The 22429-nt window shown below is 44.6% G+C and overlaps 1 long non-coding RNA gene across 1 annotated transcript in view; it reads left to right on the top strand.

Moving 5' to 3' along the window:
* LOC140467111 (uncharacterized) overlaps window positions 1-21255 on the top strand; it is a 28237-nt gene extending 6982 nt beyond the window's left edge. The window contains exons 2-3 of the long non-coding RNA XR_011955348.1: window positions 13734-13866; window positions 20892-21255. This is a non-coding gene — a long non-coding RNA (uncharacterized lncRNA). The remainder of the gene's footprint in view (window positions 1-13733; window positions 13867-20891) is intronic.
* Window positions 21256-22429: the final 1174 nt, after the last annotated feature.

Genomic DNA, 22429 nt, shown 5'->3' with positions numbered 1-22429 from the left:
CCATGTGGGTGTGTGCGTGTGAGTGTGTGCATGTGGGTGCGTGCATGTGGGTGTGTGCATGTGAGTATGTGCAAGTGGGTGCGTGCATGTGGGTGCGTGCATGTGGGTGTGTGCATGTGAGTGTGTCCATGTGGGTGTGTGCATGTGGGTGTGTGCATGTGGGTGTGTCCATGTGAGTGTGTGCATGTGGGTGCGTGCATGTGGGCATGTGCATGTGGGTGTGTCCATGTGAGTGTGTGCATGTGGGTGTGTGCATGTGGGTGTGTGCATGTGGGTGTGTCCATGTGAGTGTGTCCATGTGAGTGTGTGCATGTGGGTGTGTGCATGTGGGTGTATCCATGTGGGTGTGTGCATGTGAATGTGTGCATGTGAGTGTGTCCATGTGGGTGTGTGCATGTGAGTGTGTCCATGTGAGTGTGTCCATGTGGGTGTGTCCATGTGGGTGTGTCCATGGGAGTGTGTGCATGTGGGTGCGTGCATGTGGGCATGTGCATGTGCATGTGGGTGTGTCCATATGAGTGTGTGCATGTGAGTGTGTCCATGTGAGTGTGTGCATGTGGGTGTGTGCACGTGGGTGTGTCCATGTGAGTGTGTACATGTGAGTGTGTCCATGTGGGTGTGTGCATGTGAGTGTGTCCATGTGAGTGTGTGCATGTGGGTGTGTGCATGTGGGTGTGTCCATGTGGGTGTGTGCATGTGAGTGTGTGCAAGTGGGTGCGTGCATGTGGGTGCGTGCATGTGGGCGTGTGCATGTGGGTGTGTCCATGTGAGTGTGTGCATGTGGGTGTGTGCATGTGAGTGTGTCCATGTGGGTGTGTGCATGTGGGTGTGTCCATGTGAGTGTGTCCGTGTGGGTGTGTGCATGTGGGTGCGTCCATGTGAGTGTGTCCATGTGAGTGTGTGCATGTGGGTGTGTGCATGTGAGTGTGTCCATGTGGGTGTGTGCATGTGGGTGTGTGCATGTGAGTGTGTGCATGTGAGTGTGTCCATGTGAGTGTGTGCATGTGGGTGTGTGCAATTGAGTGTGTCCATGTGGGTGTGTGCATGTGGATGTGTGCATGTGAGTGTGTCCGTGTGGGTGTGTGCATGTGAGTGTGTCCATTTGGGTGTGTGCATGTGGGTGTGTGCATGTGAGTGTGTGCATGTGAGTGTGTCCATGTGAGTGTGTGCACGTGGGTGTGTGCATGTGGGTGTGTGCATGTGAGTGTGTCCATGTGAGTGTGTCCATGTGAGTGTGTGCACGTGGGTGTGTGCATGTGGGTGCGTGCATGTGGGTGTGTGCATGTGGGTGTGTCCATGTGAGTGTGTGCATGTGGGTGTGTGCATGTGAGTGTGTGCATGTGAGTGTGTCCATGTGGGTGTGTGCATGTGGGTGTGTGCATGTGGGTGTGTCCATGTGAGTGTGTGCATGTGAGTGTGTCCATGTGAGTGTGTGCATGTGGGTGTGTGCATGTGGGTGTGTCCATGTGGGTGTGTGCATGTGAGTGTGTGCATGTGGGTGCGTGCATGTGGGTGCGTGCATGTGGGCATGTGCATGTGGGTGTGTCCATGTGAGTGTGTGCACGTGGGTGTGTGCATGTGGGTGCGTGCATGTGGGTGCATGCATGTGGGCGTGTGCATGTGGGTGTGTCCATGTGAGTGTGTGCATGTGGGTGTGTGCATGTGGGTGTGTGCATGTGAGTGTGTCCGTGTGGGTGTGTGCATGTGGGTGCGTCCATGTGAGTGTGTCCATGTGAGTGTGTGCATGTGGGTGTGTGCATGTGAGTGTGTCCATGTGGGTGTGTGCATGTGAGTGTGTCCATGTGAGTGTGTCCATGTGAGTGTGTCCATGTGAGTTTGTGCATGTGGGTGTGTGCATGTGGGTGTGTCCATGTGGGTGTGTGCATGTGAGTGTGTCCATGTGGGTGTGTGCATGTGGGTGCGTCCATGTGAGTGTGTGCATGTGGGTGTGTCAATGTGAGTGTGTGAATGTAGGTGTGTGCACGTGAGTGTGTCCATGTAAGTGCGTGCATGTGGATGTGTGCATGTGGGTGTGTGCATGTGGGCGTGTGCATGTGGGTGTGTCCATCTGGGTGTGTCCATGTGAGTGTGAGCATGTGGGTGTGTGCATGTGAGTGTGTCCATGTGGGTGTGTGCATGTGGGTGTGTGCATGTGAGTGTGTCCATGTGAGTGTGTGCATGAGGGTGTGTGCATGTGAGTGTGTCCATGTGGGTGTGTGCATGTGGGTGCGTCCATGTGAGTGTGTGCATGTGGGTGTGTCAATGTGAGTGTGTGAATGTGGATGTGTGCATGTGAGTGTGTCCATGTAAGTGCGTGCATGTGGATGTGTGCATGTGGGTGTGTGCATGTGGGTGTGTGCATGTGGGTGTGTCCATCTGGGTGTGTCCATGTGAGTGTGAGCATGTGGGTGTGTGCATGTGAGTGTGTGCATGTGGGTGTGAGTGCACATGATAGATTGTGTGTGTATGTCAGTGTGTATGTGTAAGCTTGGTTAATTGTATGTGTAAGTGATTATTGGTTGTTTCCTTTAATGGTCTAAATGGTGGGAACTTGGGCCAATGTGGAGCTGATTTATTAGATCTAAAGTGTCCCGCAATTACCCTTCAGGTTCCACTAAATTGTCTCAGATCAGTTGTACTGCAGGCAAGTGATAAAGAAGGCCCCAGTTCTCACTCTTGTCTGCTTATTCCATCCTGCGTAAAAAAAAATCCAAAAGTATTGTGGACGCTGCCAATTATAAACAAAAACAGAAATTGCTGGAAAATCTCAGTGAGTCTAGTAGCATCTCACAGAGTCATAGAGTTTTAGAGATGTACAGCACAGAAACAGACTCTTCAGTCCAACTCGTCCATACCAACCAGATATCCCAACCCAACTGAGTCCCACCTGCCAGCACCTAGCCCATATTGGTCCAAACCCTTCCTATTTATGTACTCATCCAGATGCCTTTTTAAATGTTGCAATTGTACCAGCCTCCACCACTTCCTCTGGCAGCTCATTCCATACACGTACCACCTTCTGTGTGAAAAAGTTGCCCCTTAGGTCTCTTTTATATCTTTCCCCTCTCACCCTAAACCTATGCCCTCTAGTTCTGGACTCCCCCACCCCAGGGAAGAGACTTTGTCTATTTATCCTATCCATGCCCTTCATGATTTTATAAACCTCTCAGCCCTCCGACACTCCAGGGAGAACAGCCCCTGCCTGTTCAGCCTCTCCCTGTAGCTCAAATCCTCCAACCCTGGCAACATTCTTATAAATCTTTTCTGAACCCTTTCAAGTTTCACAACATCTTTCTGATAAGAAGGAGACCAGAATTGCATGCAATATTCCAACAGTGGCCTAACTAATGTCCTGTACAACCTCAACATGACCTCCCAACTCCTATACTCAATATTCTGACCAAACACCTTCTTCACTATCCTATCTACCTACGATTCTACTTTCAAGGAGCTATGAACCTGCAGTCCAAGATCTCTTTGTTCAGCAACACCTGCTAGGACCTTACCATTAACTGTATAAGTCCTTCTAATATTTGCTTTCCCAAAATGCAGCACCTTACATTTATCAAAATTAAACTCCATCTGCTACTTCTCAGTTCATTGATTCATCTGATCAAGATCCCATTGTAATCTGAGGTAACCTTCTTCGCTGTCCACTATACTTCCAATTTTGGTGTCATCTGCAAAATTACTAACTCCACCTCTTATGCTCACATCTAAATCATTTATATAAATGATGAAAATTAATGGACCCAGCACCAATCCTTGTGACACTTCACTGTTCACAGGCCTCCAGTATGAAAAACAACCCTCCACCACCCTCTGTTTTCTACCTTTCAGCCAGTTCTGTATCCAAATGGCTAGTTCTCCTTGTTATCCATAAGCTCTAACCTTGCTAACCATTTTTCATGGGGAACCTTGTTGAATGCCTTACTGAAGTCTACTGCTCTGCCCTCATCAATCCTCTTTGTTACTTCTTTAAAAAACTCAGTCAAGTTTGTGAGACATGATCTCCCACACATAAAGCCATGTTGACTATCCATAATCAGTCCTTGCCTTTTCAAATACGTGTACATCCTGTCCATCAGGATTCCCTCTAACAACTTGCCCACTGACGTCAGGCTCACTGGTCTATAGTTCCCTGGCTTGTCCTTACTACCTTTGTTAAACAGTGGCACCACGTTAGCCAGCCTCCAGTCTTCTGGCACCTCACCTATGACTATCAATGATACAAATATCTCAGAAAGAAGCCCAGCAATCACTTCTCTGGCTTCCCACAGAGTTTTCGGGCACCCCGATCAGGTCCTGGGGATTTAGGATAGAAATCAGAGTCAACCTTTTGGATCCAGTGACCCATCTTCAGAACTCACCAGGTGGATGTGGATTTCTGATCGAGGGTAGGTTCAGACTTGGCATTATCATCAGTATAAAATAAACCAAGTGAATTCTGGAAATCCTCACGTTATTGGTGAGGCTTCGCAGGTCATGTTATCTCACAATAATATGAGTGCAATGCCCACAACTTATTGCTGACTGAGGTTGACTGAATGGACAATCGCTGGTAGGGCACACACTGTTGACGTTTCTCAACACTGGTTGCATGAAAGACGTTGACCATTGGACAAGGCAGAGGAGATAGACACGGACTGTAGTGGTTCAAGAAGGCACATCACTACCACCTTGTCCAGGACAATTAAGGATGAGCAATAAATGATGGCCTAATCAGTGACAACCACATCCCATAGATGAATTTTAAAAAGCAGAGAGGATATTGCCAAGGACACCCTCAGCCCATGACCAGATAAAGAAATAACATTTTTGAGGGAGAAGAGGTTGAAGAACCTGGGGGGCTGAGAGGAATGATATAAAAATAAAATTAAAAATTGAATGTGAAGTATTCTAGGTAGGGTGCTGTAGGAATAATATTATTCTGTTGTGATCATGTCAAATCTAGCCACCAGATTGCATTAATCAAGCACTCTGCGGAGCTGGATGTATTTGTTTAACAGGGTCTCTGTGGATAAATCTGCACAGTTTGGAGTGGGTTGCCTTTACTCACAGAACAAAGGCCAGCAACCCTTCCGCTCAATGCTTTGATCCACCATCTCCCACTCACTTCCAAGAGACACACTCAAGAAATTAATCACGTCAGAGTTTTGGCTTGCGGGAGTACAGATTTACAGATTTACATTCCTTCCCTGCACCTCTTTTAGAAAACTGATGGACTTTGTTTCATTCTGACCACAGTAAATACATTTCTATCAGTTAATCTTTCAAAACTGTGCTCTGAGCTATAATTTCATAGCTCAAGTTGGATGCTGTCTTTCTCAATCTCACTTCTGGGCAAGGTAGCCACAGGATAGGGTATAATATTGGTTTTAGAACCTTACTTGATATGGAACTCCAGCACCTGCACTCAGAGTAATATATCAGGTAGGATTGTAATCAATCATGCCAGTTACCAGCAAGTGAATTAGGTTAAAACTGATGATTTGCATCTATGTTGTCCTATCCCTACCTCTGATGTGGAGGTGTCAGTGTTGGACTGGGATAGACAAAGTTAAAAATCACACATCAGGTGATAATCTAACGGGTTTATTTGGAAGTACTAGCTTTCAGAACGCTGCTTCTTCACTAGTTACCTGATGAAGGAACAGTGCTCTGAAAGCTAGTACTTCCAAACAAACCCGTTGGACTACAATCTGGTGTTGTGTGATTTCCCTATCCCTAAATAAACCCCTTATAAGGATGTCACACCAACTTGCGACACCTCCTCCCTCCAGCCATGCACCAATATCTACCTCGCCATCGCTCAACCAATTCACCACTCCAATCAGATAACCTATGCATCAATTTATTATAGAGAATATCCAAGACAGAAACAGATCACTCAAACTGACTAGTCTGTGTGGCTTATACTCCACAGGTCTCTTTTCATTCCATCTGCCTCATCTCAGCCTGACAGCACAAATTTCTGATCCCTTTTTTCCTCATGTATTTAATTTCCTTGTGAAAGCATCTAAACTATTTGCCTCAACCACTTCCTGAGATAGTGCTAATGGTGATGATGTAAATGGTAATATTACTTTGATATCAGCAGCACAGAGGAAAGCATGTGGTCGAGACTTGAGGAGAGGTGACCAACCACTGTGGTCAGGATCATGTATATCCCAGTGTCTCTAAGAGTTTAAGTCTTGCCAAGTGTGGGGAGGGATTGCTGTAAGTTATGAGATGCAGGTTGTTTGGAATAACAAGACATTATGTTGTTGATTGGCAATACCGCAGTGAGCTCAGGGAGTATAGAATCCATGTAATGACAATCATACAGGCTTCAGTCTGTGGGAGAAGGCTAATGCATACAGTCCAAGGTATGGCAGTAATCATTTTGTACATTCAAGTGATTGCTTCTGAAGATAACTTTTTTTTATGTTTCATTTATGAGCAACCATCTTGCATTTATGGTCTGGATTCACCCACAAATTAAAATATTTTCTTCACATCTACCCTGTCTAACCCATTCATCGTCTTTAAAAAAATTGTATCAGGTTCCCCTTAACAACATATCCCCAAGCATGCTTAAGCTTTCCTAGTCGCTATATTCTCTCAGTTCCAGTACCATCCTTGTGAAGTTTGTGAATTTCTATTTTTTGCACTTTCCCCTGTGGTTCTGTGTTGTACTCTCTTGCTTAGACTTTAGTCAATTTATGCTTCCTTTCCGTCACCAATGAACTGCTGAATCAAACGTTGCAGCCAAGCCTCTTGTCAGTATTTTGATAAATACACAGTTGATAAAAGTGAACATCCGTGATAAATCATCAGAAGTTGCTTGGCCTTCCTTCTTGAGTCCATTTTCCCTGTCTCTCCAAGAATATCTAATTAAGATAAGCTAAAGAACCACAAATGCTGCAGATTGAAACAAAAGAAACATAAATTGTTGAAAAAACTCTTGGGGGGAGGGGGGGGGAGGGATGATGGACTGAATGATAGTTGGAGATGGAGCCCAGAGAGAGAGAAAGAAAATGTACTGAAGACAACAAATGCTGGAGATCACAGCGGGTCAGACTCTTCAGAGATGAAGGGTCATCTAGACTGGAAACGTTAGCTTGCTCTCTCCCCGTGGATGTTGCCTGACCCACTGTAATCTCCAGCATTTGTTGTTTTCAGTTCAGATTCCAGCATCTGCAGTAACTTGTTCCTAGAAAGAGATGGTAGGCAGACAAAGGGAAGCCAGGGAAGAAGAGAAGCTAGGATAGGTGAGTAGTTAAAATGGGTTGACTGTGTCAAAAGCAACACATTTCATGACAGGACTTGTGGGGGTAGGTAATAGACACGGGAGGAAGTGTTCATTCTCTGAAATTGTTAAAGGCAATACTGAGTCCTGAAGTCTATAAGATACCGAAGCAGAAGCTGAGGAGCTGTTCCACCACTTGCATCGAATTAAGTTGTCTTGAAGGGAAGCTGAGTTTTAAGGTGAAATTGTCTGAAAGTTCATCAGCAACCTTTACGTCCCCAAAGCACAGCACTGAGAAATTCTGAGAAAAGTCATATGTGACTAGAATGGTTAACTTGGTTTATCCCTCCACGGAAGGTGTCAGACCTCCTTGGACATTTCCAGCACTTTCTGTTTTTATTTCAGATTTTCAGCACCCACAGCATTTTGTTTTCATTTCTGAGAAATCCTATTTGTTGATATGGATTGAGAAAGGCTCCAATGAACTTGCAGAAGCTAGGTAATGCGTGGTCAGAGCTCAGCTTCCTAATACTTGTATAACTGGAACCAACCTAACCATGACATCATTGTATAGTTGGAATAACACTCTACCCCATCAGGTGCCCTGAATGAACCAGGCTGGAGGATCAATCAGCAATGGAAAATGAGACTTTTGAGTCCAGTGGCCCAGGCCCCATTCCATAAATCCATTTGGCCACTTCTGTTTAGACTTCAATGCTGTTCTCAAATTTTCCAGTGCTGCAACGTCTTACAGAGTGCACCTTTAATTAACCGGCCTTATTGATAGCAAATGCATTTAACATGATGATTATCCTTTTGAATTATTGGAGAGTCTGCTACAATTGGGCAGCACAGTGGTTCAGTGGTTAGCATTGTTGCCTCACAGCACTGGGGATCTGAGTTCTATTCCACCCTTAGGCAATTGCCAGTCTAGAGTTTACACATTCTTCCTGTGTCTATGAGGGTTTCCTCTGGTTTCTGTGGTTTCCTCCCAAAGTCCAAAGTTGTGCAGGTTATTTGGGTTGCTCATGGTGTCCAGGGATGTGTAAGTTCGGTGGATTAGACCTGAGAAATGCAGGGTTATAGGGGTAGGGGGTTGGGTCTGTGTGGGGTGGTCTGTGGAGGGGTGGTGTGGTCTTGATGGGCCAAAACACGTTTCCATAATGCGATTCTACGATCAGAAAAGTGGCCTCCATAATCCCTCTGCACAATCACAACATGCCAGTATAACATTAAGTGTGATAGAGATGTACAGCATGGAAATAGACCTTTCGGTCCAACCCATCAATGCCAACCAGATATCCCAACCCAATCTAGTCCCACCTGCCAGCATCCGGCCTATATCCCTCCAAACCCTTCCTATTCATATACCCATCCAAATGCCTCTTAAATGTTGCAATTGTACCAGCCTCCACCACATCCTATGGCAGCTCATTCCATACACGTACCACCTTCTGTGTGAAAAAGTTGCCCCTTAGGTCTCTTTTATATCTTTCATCTCTCACCCTAAACCTGTACCCTCTAGTTCTGGACTCCCCGACCCCAGGGAAAAGACTTTGCCTATTTACCCTATCCATGCTCCTCATAATTTTGTAAACCTCTATAAGGTTTAACCTCAGCCTCTGGTGCTCCAGGGAAAATAGCCCCAGCCTGTTCAGCCACTCCTCTTAGCTCAAATCCTATAACCCTGGCAACATCCTTTTAAATCTTTTCTGAACCCTTTCAAGTTTCACAACATCATTCCGATAGGAAGGAGACCAGAATTGCACGCAATATTCCAATAGGGGCCTAACCAATGTCCTGTACAGCCACAACATGACCTTTCAACTCCTGTGCTCAATATTCTGACCAATAAAGGAAAGCATACCAAACACCACCTTCACTATCCTATCTACCTGTGACTCCATTTTCAAGGAGCTATGAACCTGCACGCCAAGATCTCTTTGTTCAGCAACACTCCCTAGGACCTTACCATTAAGTGTATAAGTCCTGCTAAGATTTACTTTCCCAAAATGCAGCACCTCACATTTATCTGAATTACACTCCATCTGCCACTTCTCAGCCCATTGGCCCATCTGATCAAGATCCCATTGTAATCTGAGGTAACCTTCTTCGCTGTCCACTACACCTCTATTTTGGTGTCATCTGCAAACTTACTAACTGTACCTCTTATGCTCACATCCAAATCATTTATGTAAATGACAAAAAGTAGAGGGCCCAGTACCGATCCTTGTGGCACTCCACTGGTCACAGGCCTCCAGTCTGAAAAACAACCCTCCACTACCACCCTCTTCTACCTTTGAGCCAGTTCTGTATCCAAATGGCTAGTTCTCCCTGTATTCCATGAGATCTAACCTTGCTAGCCAGTCTCCCATAGGGAACCTTGTCGAACGTCTTACTGAAGTCCATATAGATCACATCTACTGCTCTGCCCTCATCCATCCTCATTGTTACTTCTTCAAAAAACTCAATCAAGTTTGTGAGACATGATCTCCCATGCACAAAGCAATGTTGACTATCTCTAATCAGTCCTTGTCTTTCTAAATACATGTACATCCTGTCCCTCAGGATTCCCTCCAACAACTTGCCCACCACCGAGGTCAGGCTCACCGGTCTATAGTTCCCTGGCTTGTCCTTACCACCCTTCTTAAACAGTTGCACCACGTTAGCCGGTCCAGTCTTCCGGCACCTCACCTGTGACTATTGTAATACAAATATCTCAGCAAGAGTCCCAGCAATCACTTCCCTAGCTTCCCACAGAGTTCTTGGGTACACCTGATCAGGTCCTGGCGATTGTATCGTCAGTTTGTAAATTTCTCAGCAACTTGGTGATTCTGGTTACTATTAAAAAGCCTTGTCACTGCAGAGATGCAGAACAATGTTAAAATTGTCACTTAACGTCTATTCAATAGTCAGCAGAAGCTATGAATTGCAAGAAATGAACAGGCAGAGTATAATTATTGTGGTATTTTCCCAGATCTGACAACTGGTTTAAAGTTTCATGTGAGAGGTTATTGTGGTCTGGTCACTTGCTTCCTGTTTGGAATGAATTTCATAGAGGCGAAAGCGAGGACTGCAGATGCTGGAGATCAGAGTCAAGATTAGAGTGGTGCTGGAAAAGGAGAGCAGGTCAGGCAGCATCCGAGGAGCAGGAAAATTTACATTTTGGACACCAGTCTCATCATGAATTTCATAGAGTCATATCGGAGCAACTATCATGGTCATTTTTCACATATTTGGTTTTGCATAACTCTCTCACCTTCAGCACTCACAGTGTGGTGGTGGAGTTATTATCAATTGTAACATTGAATTATTCTGAAGAAGGGTTGCTGAATATGAGCTGTTAAATATGCTTTTTCTCTACATGTGCTGCCAGTCTGCTGAACTTCTCTAGCAATTTTTGTTTCAGATTTCTGGCATCCGCAGTTCTCTCTTTTATTATAGACTTGAATTATTGGCGAGGTTAAGAATATTCTAATATCATATCAAGGAGTGCGTCTGGGAACATTCACAATTGATCTTGGAGAAACTGTTTGGGCGAAGTTCACAGCACAGAAGTAGATAAGTGTATTGTTTTTAAGTGGGACCGACAGAAAGTCTGCACTAGTGAGTAGAGTTGAGTTCTTTCTTGGTTATATGTTTTTTGAGATATGTCTCTTGACTAAACTTAACATATAAGCCATGACTATTAATTTAACCTGGGGCAGGGTTTAATAGAGGAATAAGACAGTGTTATTTTCTGGGTCTGTAGATTGTGAAGGAGCAAAAATGGCCTTTAGTAGAGTGATATGCTCATCTTGTCGGATGTGGGAGTTTAGAGAGAGTTTAAGGGTTAATGCAGATTATATCTGCAATAAATGTTGTTGGTTGAGAATCTTATCACATCGAATGGATCGGTTGGAGAGACAGTTAGAAGCAATGAGGAATTTGCAACAGCAACAGTATGTGATGGATGGCAGTTATAGGAAGGGGGGAAAGTCTCAGATACAGTCACAAAGATGGGTTAACTCCAGGAAAGGGATGAGGCAGCAAGTGCAGGTGTGTTCTGTGGCTATACCCATTTCAAACAAGTATGCTGTTTTGGAAAATGTAGGGGGTGATGGATTCTCAGGGGAACGTAGCATGAACAGCCAAGTTTCTGGTATTGAGACTGGCTCTAATGCAGCGAGGGGTACATCAGCTTCCAAGAGATCAATTGTGTTAGGGGACTCTCTAGTCCGAGGTACAGACAGACGTTTCTGTGGCCAGCAGCGAAAAATCAGAATGGTGTGTTGCTTCCCTGGTGCCAGGATCAAGGATGTCTCAGAGAGGGTGCAGAATGTTCTCAAGGGGGAGAGGGACCAACAAAAGGCCATTGTCTACATTGGGACCAATGATATAGGAAGGGAAAAGGTTGAGATTCTGAAGGGAGATTACAGAGAGTTAGGCAGGAATTTAAAAAAGGAGGTCCTTGAGAGTAGTAATATCTGGATTACTCCCGGTGCTACAAGTTCGTGAGGCCAGGAATAGGAAGACAGAGCAGATGAATGCATGTCTGAGGAGCTAGTATATGGGAGAAGGATTCACATTTTTGGACCATTGGAATCTCTTTGAGGGGAGGAATGACCTGTACAAGAAGGACGGTTTGCACCTAAATTGGAAGGGGACTAATATACTGGCAGGAAATCTGACAGATCAGCAAGGCAGCCTTTGTGTGGAGCCACAGAAAATGGGGGAGATACGAAACGAGTATTTTACATCAGTATTTACTGTGGGAAAGGATATGGAAGATATAGAAATAGATGGTGACACCTTGCAAAAATGTCCATATTACAGAGGAGCAAGTGCTGAATGCCTTGAAACGCATAAGGGTGGACAAATCCCCAGGACCTGATCAAATGTACCGTAGAACTCTGTGGGAAGCTAGAGAAGTGATTACTGGGCCTCTTGCTGAGATATTTGTATCATCGATAGTCACAGGTGAGATGCTGGAAGACTAGAGGTTGGCTAACCAGGTGCCACTGTTTAAGAAGGGTGGAAAGGACAAGCCAGGGAACTATCGACCAGTGAGCCTGACCTCGGTGGTGAGCAAGTTGTTGGAGGGAATCTTGAGGGACAGGATGTACATGTATTTGGAAAGCCAAGGACTGATTAGGGATTGTCAACATGCCTTTGTGCATGGGAAATCATGTCTCACAAACTTAATTGAGTTTCTTGAAGAAGTAACAAAGAGGATTGATGAGGGCAGAGCAGGAGATGAGATTTGTATGACTTCAGTTCACGGAATAAAGGGAGAACTAGCCATTTGGATACAGAACTGGCTCAAAGGTAGAAGACTCAAAGGCTCAAAGGTGGTGGTTGAGGGTTGTTTTTCAGACTGGAGGCCCGTGACCAGTGGAGTACCACAAGGATCGATGCTGGATCCTCTACTTTTTGACACTTAAATAAATGATTTGGATGCGAGCATAAGAGGTACAGTTAGTAAGTTTGCAGATGACACCAAAATTGGAGGTGTAGTGGACAGCGAAGAGGGTTACCTCAGATTACAATGGGATCTTGATCAGATGGGCCAATGGGCTGAGAAGTGGCAGATGGAGTGTAATTCAGATAAATGTGAGGTGCTGCATTTTGGGAAAGTAAATCTTAACAGGACTTATACACTTAATGGTAAGGTCTGAGGGAGTGTTGCTGAACAAAGAGATCTTGGAGTGCAGGTCAATAGCTCCTTGAAAGTGGAGTCACAGGTAGATAGGATAGTGAAGGTGGCGTTTGGTATGCTTTCCTTTATTGGTCAGAGTATTGAGCACAAGAGTTGAGAGGTCATGTTGCGGCTGTACAGGACATTGGTTAGACCCTATTGGAATATTGCGTGCAATTCTGGTCTCCTTCCTATCGGAATGATGTTGTGAAACTTGAAAGGGTTCACAAAAGATTTACAAGGATGTTGCCAGGGTTGGAGGATTTGAGCTAAGAGGAGAGGCTGAACAGGCTGGGGTTGTTTTCCCTGGAGCGTGAGGGGTGACCTTATAGAGGTTTACAAAATTATGAGGGGCGTGGATAGGGTAAATAGACAAAGTCTTTTCCCTGGGGTGGGGGAGTCCAGAACTAGAGGGCATAGGTTTAGGGTGAGAGGGGATAGATATAAAAGAGACCTAAGGGGCAACTTTTTCATGCAGAGGGTGGTACGTGTATGGAATGAGCTGCCAGAGGATGTGGTGGAGGCTGGTACAACAGCAACATTTAACAGGCATTTGGATGGGTATATGAATAGGAAGGGTTTGGAGGGATATGGGCTGGGGGCTGGCAGGTGGAGCTTGATTGGGTTGGGATATCTGGTCAGCATAGAAGGGTTGGACCGAAGGGTCTGTTTGCATGCTGTACATCTCTATGACTCTATGACTCTAAGTGGATTACTTAGGCTGGCAAGTCCACTTCCTAACAACTCGAATACCGGATTGCCGAATTACAGTAATTATTTCCTTGAAGCAATGTTCAACACTCACTTTTTTTTGCAATTCATCAGTATTCCACAGTGGTTTCCAGGATGAGAACATTCCTGCTGTTCCTGATGGTCCTCTGTTTCGATAGACAGCTTGCAAACCCCTTGGAGATGGACTGGGACAGAGATGTTTCAACACGTAGACCGCAGCTTGCAGGTACAGTTAGCTTTGTGTGAGATTTTGTGATACATAGTTCACTTCTTTGCGAAACAGACATGAAGTTTAGAACCTTTGAACTGAGCAAAGGCCTTAAAATATTCACTGCCCCACCCCCGTTAATGTCAATGATCTGACTGATGATGTTTTAATGGGGCCTATCAGTGGGCACCCAACATGCCTGAACGTTTGCAACAATCTTACCAAGAGCTGCCCTTTTAGCTTAGAACTGGTCGAAGGATGGGCCACAGGATCAGGTGCAACTGAGAAATACTGCAGTCTCCAAAGCTCAGCCACTTCATCATCAACTGGATGTTATGCTTCATCACCTGAGAATCAAAAGGGACCACAACATGCCCTTGTTGAGGGTTGTTAAAACTAGGGCATTGCATTGGGAGGAATTGTGGGAAAATTTCAATGCTTTGTGTTTTTACAACCAGCAATATTGAGGTTACATTTATGAACCAGCAATCCCATTTGTAATAGTCATGAAACTATTGGATTGCTTTTTACAAAATACATGAAATATTTGATTCACTGATTTGCTTCTAAGATTTTGTCCATATCCAATTGGTTTACAAAAGGACATCCAAAACTTAAATACTTGAAGCTACATTGCTAAACCTGTGAATTTCAATGATAAGCTTGAATGGTTTCAATTAATTAATGTCAACAACAGGAACAAGCAGAGTGTCTTATAAACTTCTGCATTGTGGTTAATTATGCACTGGAAGAGATTTGAGTTCTGTACTCAAAATATTAACTCTGTTTCTCTCTCCACAGATGTCGTTAGTCTTTCTGAATTTCTCTGCACTTTCTGTTTTCATTACATAGGGAACTAGCTCAATGTATTGCATTGGAATGCCATGCCTGAGATATAAACTTTGTCAAGATGTGTTTTAACATAAATCTCCATAAATGGTAATAGAAGCATGCACATAAAACAAAATATTCACACATGTGCTTTGTATACATGGACTGTTATTTATGCAAATACAGCAATTACAGTACAGGAACACATATCTTTTAACAAAAGTGTCTCGGTATGATTGAGTTACTCGCTTCTCAAAAGCTGAAACATTAGCCTTTTACACATTCTCTCTCCATTTTATACTTCACACCAGATTTGGAGGGCTGAAATTTGAGAGCCAATACCATATGGAGCACAGGTGGATTGACTCCTGGGCAACATTCTTCACATTTGCTAACAGTAAAGACATCTGAACAGTCTCGACTTTGACCCTCCTCGATATATTACATTCCAATGAAGCCGATAATTGAACTCAAATCCCCTTTGGGATCTTGTGAGATTGACTACTCAGGCAATAAAACTCCGTTGCAAATTCTTGAGAATCATTTTTCTGATCAAAATTTAAGAAATGGTAGTGGTTGCACCACCTTTTGGCAGAGTCAAAGAAAAGAATAAATTAGTTTTAATAACATGACCAGCTATTCATAACATATGGTTTGAATCAGGCTGTTCAAGTTGCATGAAATTCTTCGTGTGTTACATGAATTGAGCTCTTACTATTATTCGTTGCAAAGAAGGAAGGTATTCCGACATTCATTTTTTTAGACAAACCAAAGTTAATACCAGCTATCCTTGGGTCTATGTTTTGCTTCAGATATTCAATACGGGCAGCACGGTGGTGCAGTGGTTAGCACTGTTGCCTCACAGCGCCAGAGACCCGGGCTTGAATCCAGCCTCAGGCAACTGCCTGTGTGGAGTTTGCACGTATGCCCTGGGTGCTCTGGTTTCCTTCTACAGTCTAAAGATGTGTAGGTTAGCTGGGTTGACCACGCTAAATTGCTTGTAGTGTTCAGGAATGTGCAGGCTAGGTGAGTTAACCGTGGGATTTGCAGGGTTACAGGGACAGGGTAGGTCTGAGTGGGATGCTCTGTGGAGGGTTGGTGCAAACTTGGTGGGCTGAATAGCCTGCTTCCACGCTGTAAGGATTCTATGATTTATCATATTGTTCCCTTATAGGATGCTCTTGATCCCACCTCAAAACATTTTTTTCTGTAAAGAGATTTCTTCCAATTTCTCATCTTTTTCTCAGTGATTATTTGGATAGAAATGTAGTGCTGTACTAGCATTCTTCCTGACTCATTACAGTCCTCTGTGACCTCTGCTATGAGGCATCATTGCAGGCAGCCATCTTAAAGGCAGTCTGAACAAAGACTAAATACAAACAACATTGTGCTCATTGAACTCGTATTACGGTGCTAGGATTGGAGTCAAGATTGAAAGTTGAAGAGCTGAGAGAGAAGCACAGCTACTAAAAGAGGAATGCAAAGATGTTCAGAGATGCTGAAAGCTTTTAAACACTATTGAAAAGGAAAATAACCAAAAAGGCAGGCTGTGGCTGAATCAGTGACAGTAAGCGAGACAGCAAGCAGATACAGTTGACCATGGAGAGATATCATTAAAAGAGTCCGATGAACCACACCACGTCATACAACCTAGTCAACTCAATAGATGGTAAATGGTTTACAACTGTTACAGTAAAGATAGTCACCTTTTATGAGGATGAATGACCAACCCATAGTTAAAGCCTCACCTTCATCCCACTATGCTGCCACATCAACAAATTCAACATGTGTCACGATGTTGAATTTTTCTTCCGCCGCCTCTGTGCGTACCTTTTCCATTTGGACTCCCACCCACCCTCCAAGGACCCCTTATCCCACCTCCAACATACTCCATCCACCTGGACCACCCGTGCTGGCCTGATAGTAATGGGAAGTTGCGTGTGGAGGCTGAAGAGATTGGGGAGGCGCTGAATGAATACTTTTCGTCAGTATTCACTCAGGAACAGGACATTGTTGTCGATATGAATACTGAGGCACGAATAAGTAGAATGGATGGCTTTGAGATATGTAGAGAAGAGGTGTTGGAAATTCTGGCAAGGGTGAAAATAGATAAGTCCCCTGGGCCTGATTGCATTTATCCTAGGATTCTCTGGGAAGCAAGGGAGGAGATTGCAGAGCCATTGGCCTTGATTTTTGTGTCCTCTTTGTCTACAGGAGTAGTGCCAGAGGACTGGAGGCTAGCAAACGTGGTTCCCTTGTTCAAGAAGGGGAGTAGGGATAATCCTAGTAACTATAGGCCAGTGAGTCTCACTTCTGTTGTGGGCAAAGTCTTAGAGAGAATTATAAGGGATAGGATTTATGCACATCTGGATAAGAATGATGTGATCAAGGATAGTCAGCATGGTTTTGTGAAGGGCAGGTCGTGCCTCACAAACCTTATTGAATTCTTTGAGAAGGTGACGAAGGAGGTAGATGAGGGGAAAGCGGTAGATGTAGTATATATGGATTTTAGTAAGGCGTTTGATAAGGTCCCCCATGGTAGGCTACTGCAGAAAATACAGAGATATGGCATTGAGGGTGAGTTGGAGGTTTGGATTAGGAATTGGCTCTCTGGAAGAAGACAGAGGGTAGTAGTTGATGGCAAAGATTCATCTTGGAGTGCCGTCACTAGTGGTGTTCCGCAAGGATCTGTTTTGGGACCATTGCTGTTTGTCATTTTTATAAATGACCTGGAGGAAGGGTTAGAAGGTTGGGTGAGCAAGTTTGCGGATGATACGAAAGTCGGAGGAGTTGTAGACAGTGAGGAAGGATATGGCAGGTTACAGCGGGATATAGAGAAGCTGCAGAGCTGGGCAGAAAGGTGGCAAATGGAGTTCAATGTAGCTAAGTGTGAAGTGATTCACTTTGGTAAGAGTAATAAAAAGATGGATTACTGGGCTAATGGTAGACTACTTGGTAGTGTGGAAGAGCAGAGGGATCTTGGTGTCCATGTACACAGATCTCTGAAAGTTGCCACCCAGGTAAATAGTGCAGTGAAGAAGGCATATGGCGTACTGGCTTTTATTGGTAGAGGAATTGAGTTCCGGAGTCCTGAGGTCATGCTGCAGTTGTATAAGACTCTGGTGCGGCCGCTTCTGGAATATTGTGTGCAGTTTTGGTCGCCATACTATAGGAAGGATGTGGAGGCACTGGAACGGGTGCAGAGGAGGTTTACCAGGATGTTGCCTGGTATGGTAGGAAGATCGTATGAGGAAAGGCTGAGGCACTTGGGGTTGTTTTCTTTGGAGAAAAGAAGGTTTAGGGGTGATTTGATAGAGGTGTACAAGATGATTAGGGGTTTAGATAGGGTTGACAGTGAGAACCTTTTTCCGCGTATGGAGTCAGCTATTACAAGGGGGCATAGCTTTAAATTAAGGGGGGGTAGATATAGGACTGATGTTAGGGGTAGGTTCTTCACTCAGCGAGTCGTAAGATCATGGAATGCCCTGCCAGTAGCAGTAGTGGACTCTCCCTCTATATGGGTATTTAAGCGGGCATTGGATAGGTATATGGAGGATAGTGGGTTAGTGTAGGTTAGGTGGGCTTTGATCGGCGCAACATCGAGGGCCGAAGGGCCTGTACTGCGCTGTATTGTTCTATGTTCTATGTTCTATGTTCTATGTTACCCACCCTCGATCTCTTCATCTCCAACTGCCACCGCAACATTGACTGCCTCAACCAGTCCACCCCTCTCACTCACTCCAACCTCTCACCCTTGCAACACACAGTCCTCCACTCCCTCCACTCCAACCCCCAACCTCACCATCAAACCAGCAGACAAGGGGGCGCCCTGTGGTAGTTTGGTGCACCGTGTACACAGCTAAAGACAGGCACCAACTCATAGACACCTTCTCCTACTTGTCCCCTCACCCACGACCAACCCTCCAATCACCAAACCATCATCTCCCAGACCATTCACAATATCATCACCTCAGGTGGATCTCCCATCCACAGTCTCCAACCTCATAGTCCGGGAATCCCACACCGCCCAGTTCTACTTGTTAGACAAAATTCACAAACCTAACTGCCACGGGTGACCCATCATCTCCGCTTGCTCCTGCCCCACCGAAATTATCTTCTCATACCTTGACACAGTCCTGTCCCCTTTGGTCCATGATCTCTCCACATACATTTGGGACACCACCTCCTCCATGACTTTTGGTTTCCCGGCACCCAATGCCTCATCCTCACCATGGACATCCAGTCCCTGTATACATCCATCATTCGATTGGCTGAATTGGTCCTCACCCTCAACAATTTCTCCTTCGAATCTTCGTATATCCTTCAGACCACAGGAGTAGCCATGGACACCTGCATGGGTCCCAGCTATGCCTGCCTCTTGGTTGGATACGTGAAACAGTCCATCTTCCGCAGCTACACTGGCATCATTCCCTGACTTTTCTTCCGCTACACTGATGGCTGAATTGGCACCACCTCATGCTCCCACAAGGAGGTTGAACAGTTCATCAACTTCATGAACACCTTTCACCCTGACCTCAAGTTCACATGGACTATCTCGGACACCTTCCTCCCTTTCCTGGACCTCTCTAATTCCACTTCCAGCAACTGACTCAACATGGACATCTACTTCATATCCACCAACTCCCAACACCTTCTCCTACTCCCCCCTCTCCTGTCAAAATGCTATCCATTACTCCCAATTCCTCAGCCAATGTCCTGTACAACCTCAACATATGACTTCCCAAGTGCTATAATCAAAGGGCTGAGCAATGAAGGCAAGAATGCCAAACACCCTTTTAACCACCCTGTCTATAAGAGATTCAAACTTCAAAGAATTATGTACCTGCACCCCTAGGTCCCTCTGTTCTACAACACTACCAAGTAGTGATGAACCTTTTAACTTATTCCTTTATTTTTCTATTTTTGTACCTAAGATTTTGCACCGAGGTACCTTTGTACTTAAAGATGGCACTAGGAACGGTGACATTGAACACTTTTCACTGTACTCCTGTAACCCCATGTGAGTAGGCATGACAACACAACCTAAATCTGAATCTAAATCTAAAATAAATTGGACTGTTTACCTCCAGAAAAAGGAGATTAAGGATCATATCAGCCAATACAGTGAATGTAACTGTATCAAGTTAAGCAAGTTAGAGTCACTGGTGTACATGTCAATGCAGACAGACCACAGTTGCAACAAACAGAGAGAATGCTGGAGAAACTCAACAGGTTTGACAGGGTACATGGCGAGAAACAGAGTTAACGTTTCAAATCTGGTAGACTCTTCTTCAGGACTGGAAGGTGAGAAAGGCCATAGATGAATCTGGGAGTAGACCTCTTCACTCTAGCAGGAAATGATCATCTTATCACTGTAGACTCATATGTGGTCTATTTCGAGTTAGACCAGTTGATTTCAGGAACTCCCAGCGAGATTGTAGAATGCTTGAAAACACACTTCAGATTTTGAGGCATGATAGATATTGTGATGAGTGAGAGTGCCCCTTCAGTTCACTAGCAAATAATTCATCTGCTTCAAAAAGGATTGGGAAACTTAACATCATCATCATCTCACCACTCCCAGTCAAAGGCTGAGGCAGCAGAGACCATTATCAAAGGGACCAAAACAAACTCAAACAAATTGGAGAAATACACACACTGAAGACATGGAAAGTTGACCAATATAAAAATTAATATCCCATTGCAAATAAACTACACTTCCGATTGTGAAAAAGCTACTGAAGGCAGCAATAGAAAAAGAGAAGAGGGACAAAACAAGGCAAAATGGCATTTCTGTAAAATGGCAGAAAATTTCATTTTGCAGAGTCTGGATATGGCTGAGTTACATGCTACTCTTTTCACACGTTTAAACCTCTCTCTCTCTCTCTCTACCTCTCTTACATTCTCACTCCATCTGCAACATCAGTAATTGACATTGAAAACTGATCCAGGTTGAGGGGGTTACCATTGGAGAATCAGAAATGGATGGGGGACATGAGTAATGATGAGGGGTGTAATCCCCCTCATTCAAGTCCTTCATGATTTTAAGATCTATTATATCTCATCAAAATAGCCAATAAAAAGATTTCATTTGAGCACAATCAGCTTTGCAATATTTGTAAAATCTGGCTTGAAGGTAAGAGAGTCTGTGATCATTGTGCCTGTTCTGAAAGAAATTTACTTCACTGTGTCACACTTTTGTATTTTAACAGTCGGACCCTTTGATCACATGAACTCTGAAGAACTCCACCAGGCCGTTGGTTTTCCCTGTTCCAGTCACCTACGGGACCCGAGCGTGATAACGAATTCCAAGGATCCTCTTTACAATCTCTTCCGAAGACAACAGGCCCTCAGCTGGGAGCTGTGCATAATAAAGCTCATTCTGAACAAACACAACTCACGAGGAGCTGAGTTAGATTTGGTGAAGAGGGAGAAAGATTCTGCCTCGTACAACTGGAATTCTTTTGGATTAAGATATGGGAAGAGTCTGGTTGATAGTGAGAAGAAATGAGAGGGATGGTTGCAGATGTCCGACCAGAGATACTATAAATTTATTGCTTATTAATAGCTGGCATCAGAAGGCATGCCAATTATTTCCTCTGTAATTAACTTCATATAAAATCTTACATGAAGTTTAAATGAAGCATTGAATGAATTTGTCATTAGAAATGAAGTTTTGAATTGAATTGAATCAGCTTTACTATCATATGTACTCAAATGAGTACAGCGAAAAGTTTACAAGTCACGAGTTCTGGCACCCCCTTACATACAATTTACCTAGGTACAAGTGCTTAAGTATTTGGTATAAAATTGAAAAAATAATAAATAAAAAGTATAGCATAAGAATAAAAAGGAGAAATGAAAAAAAAAGTACACAGTTTACCGTCCTTCCACTCCAGCCCGGCTGGCACCGCGTCTCCAGACAAGCCTCCAGGTCAAACCACCAGATCACATTGGGCCTAGCCTCCAGATCACACCTGGCCAAGCCTCCACACCACACCAGGCCAAGCCTCCAGGCTACACCAGGCCAAGCCTCCAGGCTATACCAGGTCAGGCCTCCAGGCTACACCAGACCAAGCTTCCAGATCATACCGGGCCTAGTCTCCAGACCATACTGGGCCTAGCCTTCAGGCACACCAGGCCCAGTCTCCACACCACAGCAGACCAAGTCTCCACACCACAGCAGGCCAAGTCTCCAGGCCACACTGGGCCTAGTCTCCAGACCACACTGGCCCTAGGTTCTAGGCCAATCCGGGCCTAGCTTCCACACCACACTGGGCTTTGAAACTCGAGGCCTTGCCTCCAGTCTGCAGAGGGACTTCACCTCCTTGTGATGGCCTCCAGTCCATTTACCTCCTACAAAAATTGACAGACACACTATTCACCACATAAAGGAAATTTAACAGCTAGTAATCCCTCCTCAGTTCGCATAGGGAGTCCCAAATTGCTATGATAATCTGCATTTTTACAGCATGTAATCAGGAAGGTTTCCAACATTCTTTCTATCACATTGTTAATCAAGAATTTATCCCACACTTACTACCTGCCATTGGTGTGTACTGGGGAAGGAACTGCAGTTTGCTACTCATACTGTTTAACCATGTTATTATCACACCTTCATTGGGCATCAGTCCTCGTGTGGGACTTAAACTTCAAAGCTCTGCCTGAGCAGTAGGGACAGTAACCCCGACATGATAAGACTTCAATAGCCTCAGAAGTATCAGCAACATTTGACGCAAGGAAGCCACAG

Source organism: Chiloscyllium punctatum, chromosome 45 (assembly GCF_047496795.1).
Source record: "Chiloscyllium punctatum isolate Juve2018m chromosome 45, sChiPun1.3, whole genome shotgun sequence".
Lineage (NCBI taxonomy): Eukaryota > Metazoa > Chordata > Chondrichthyes > Orectolobiformes > Hemiscylliidae > Chiloscyllium > Chiloscyllium punctatum.
The sequence above is the reverse complement of the archived record's forward strand: the minus strand, read 5'-3'. Positions and strand labels throughout refer to the sequence as shown.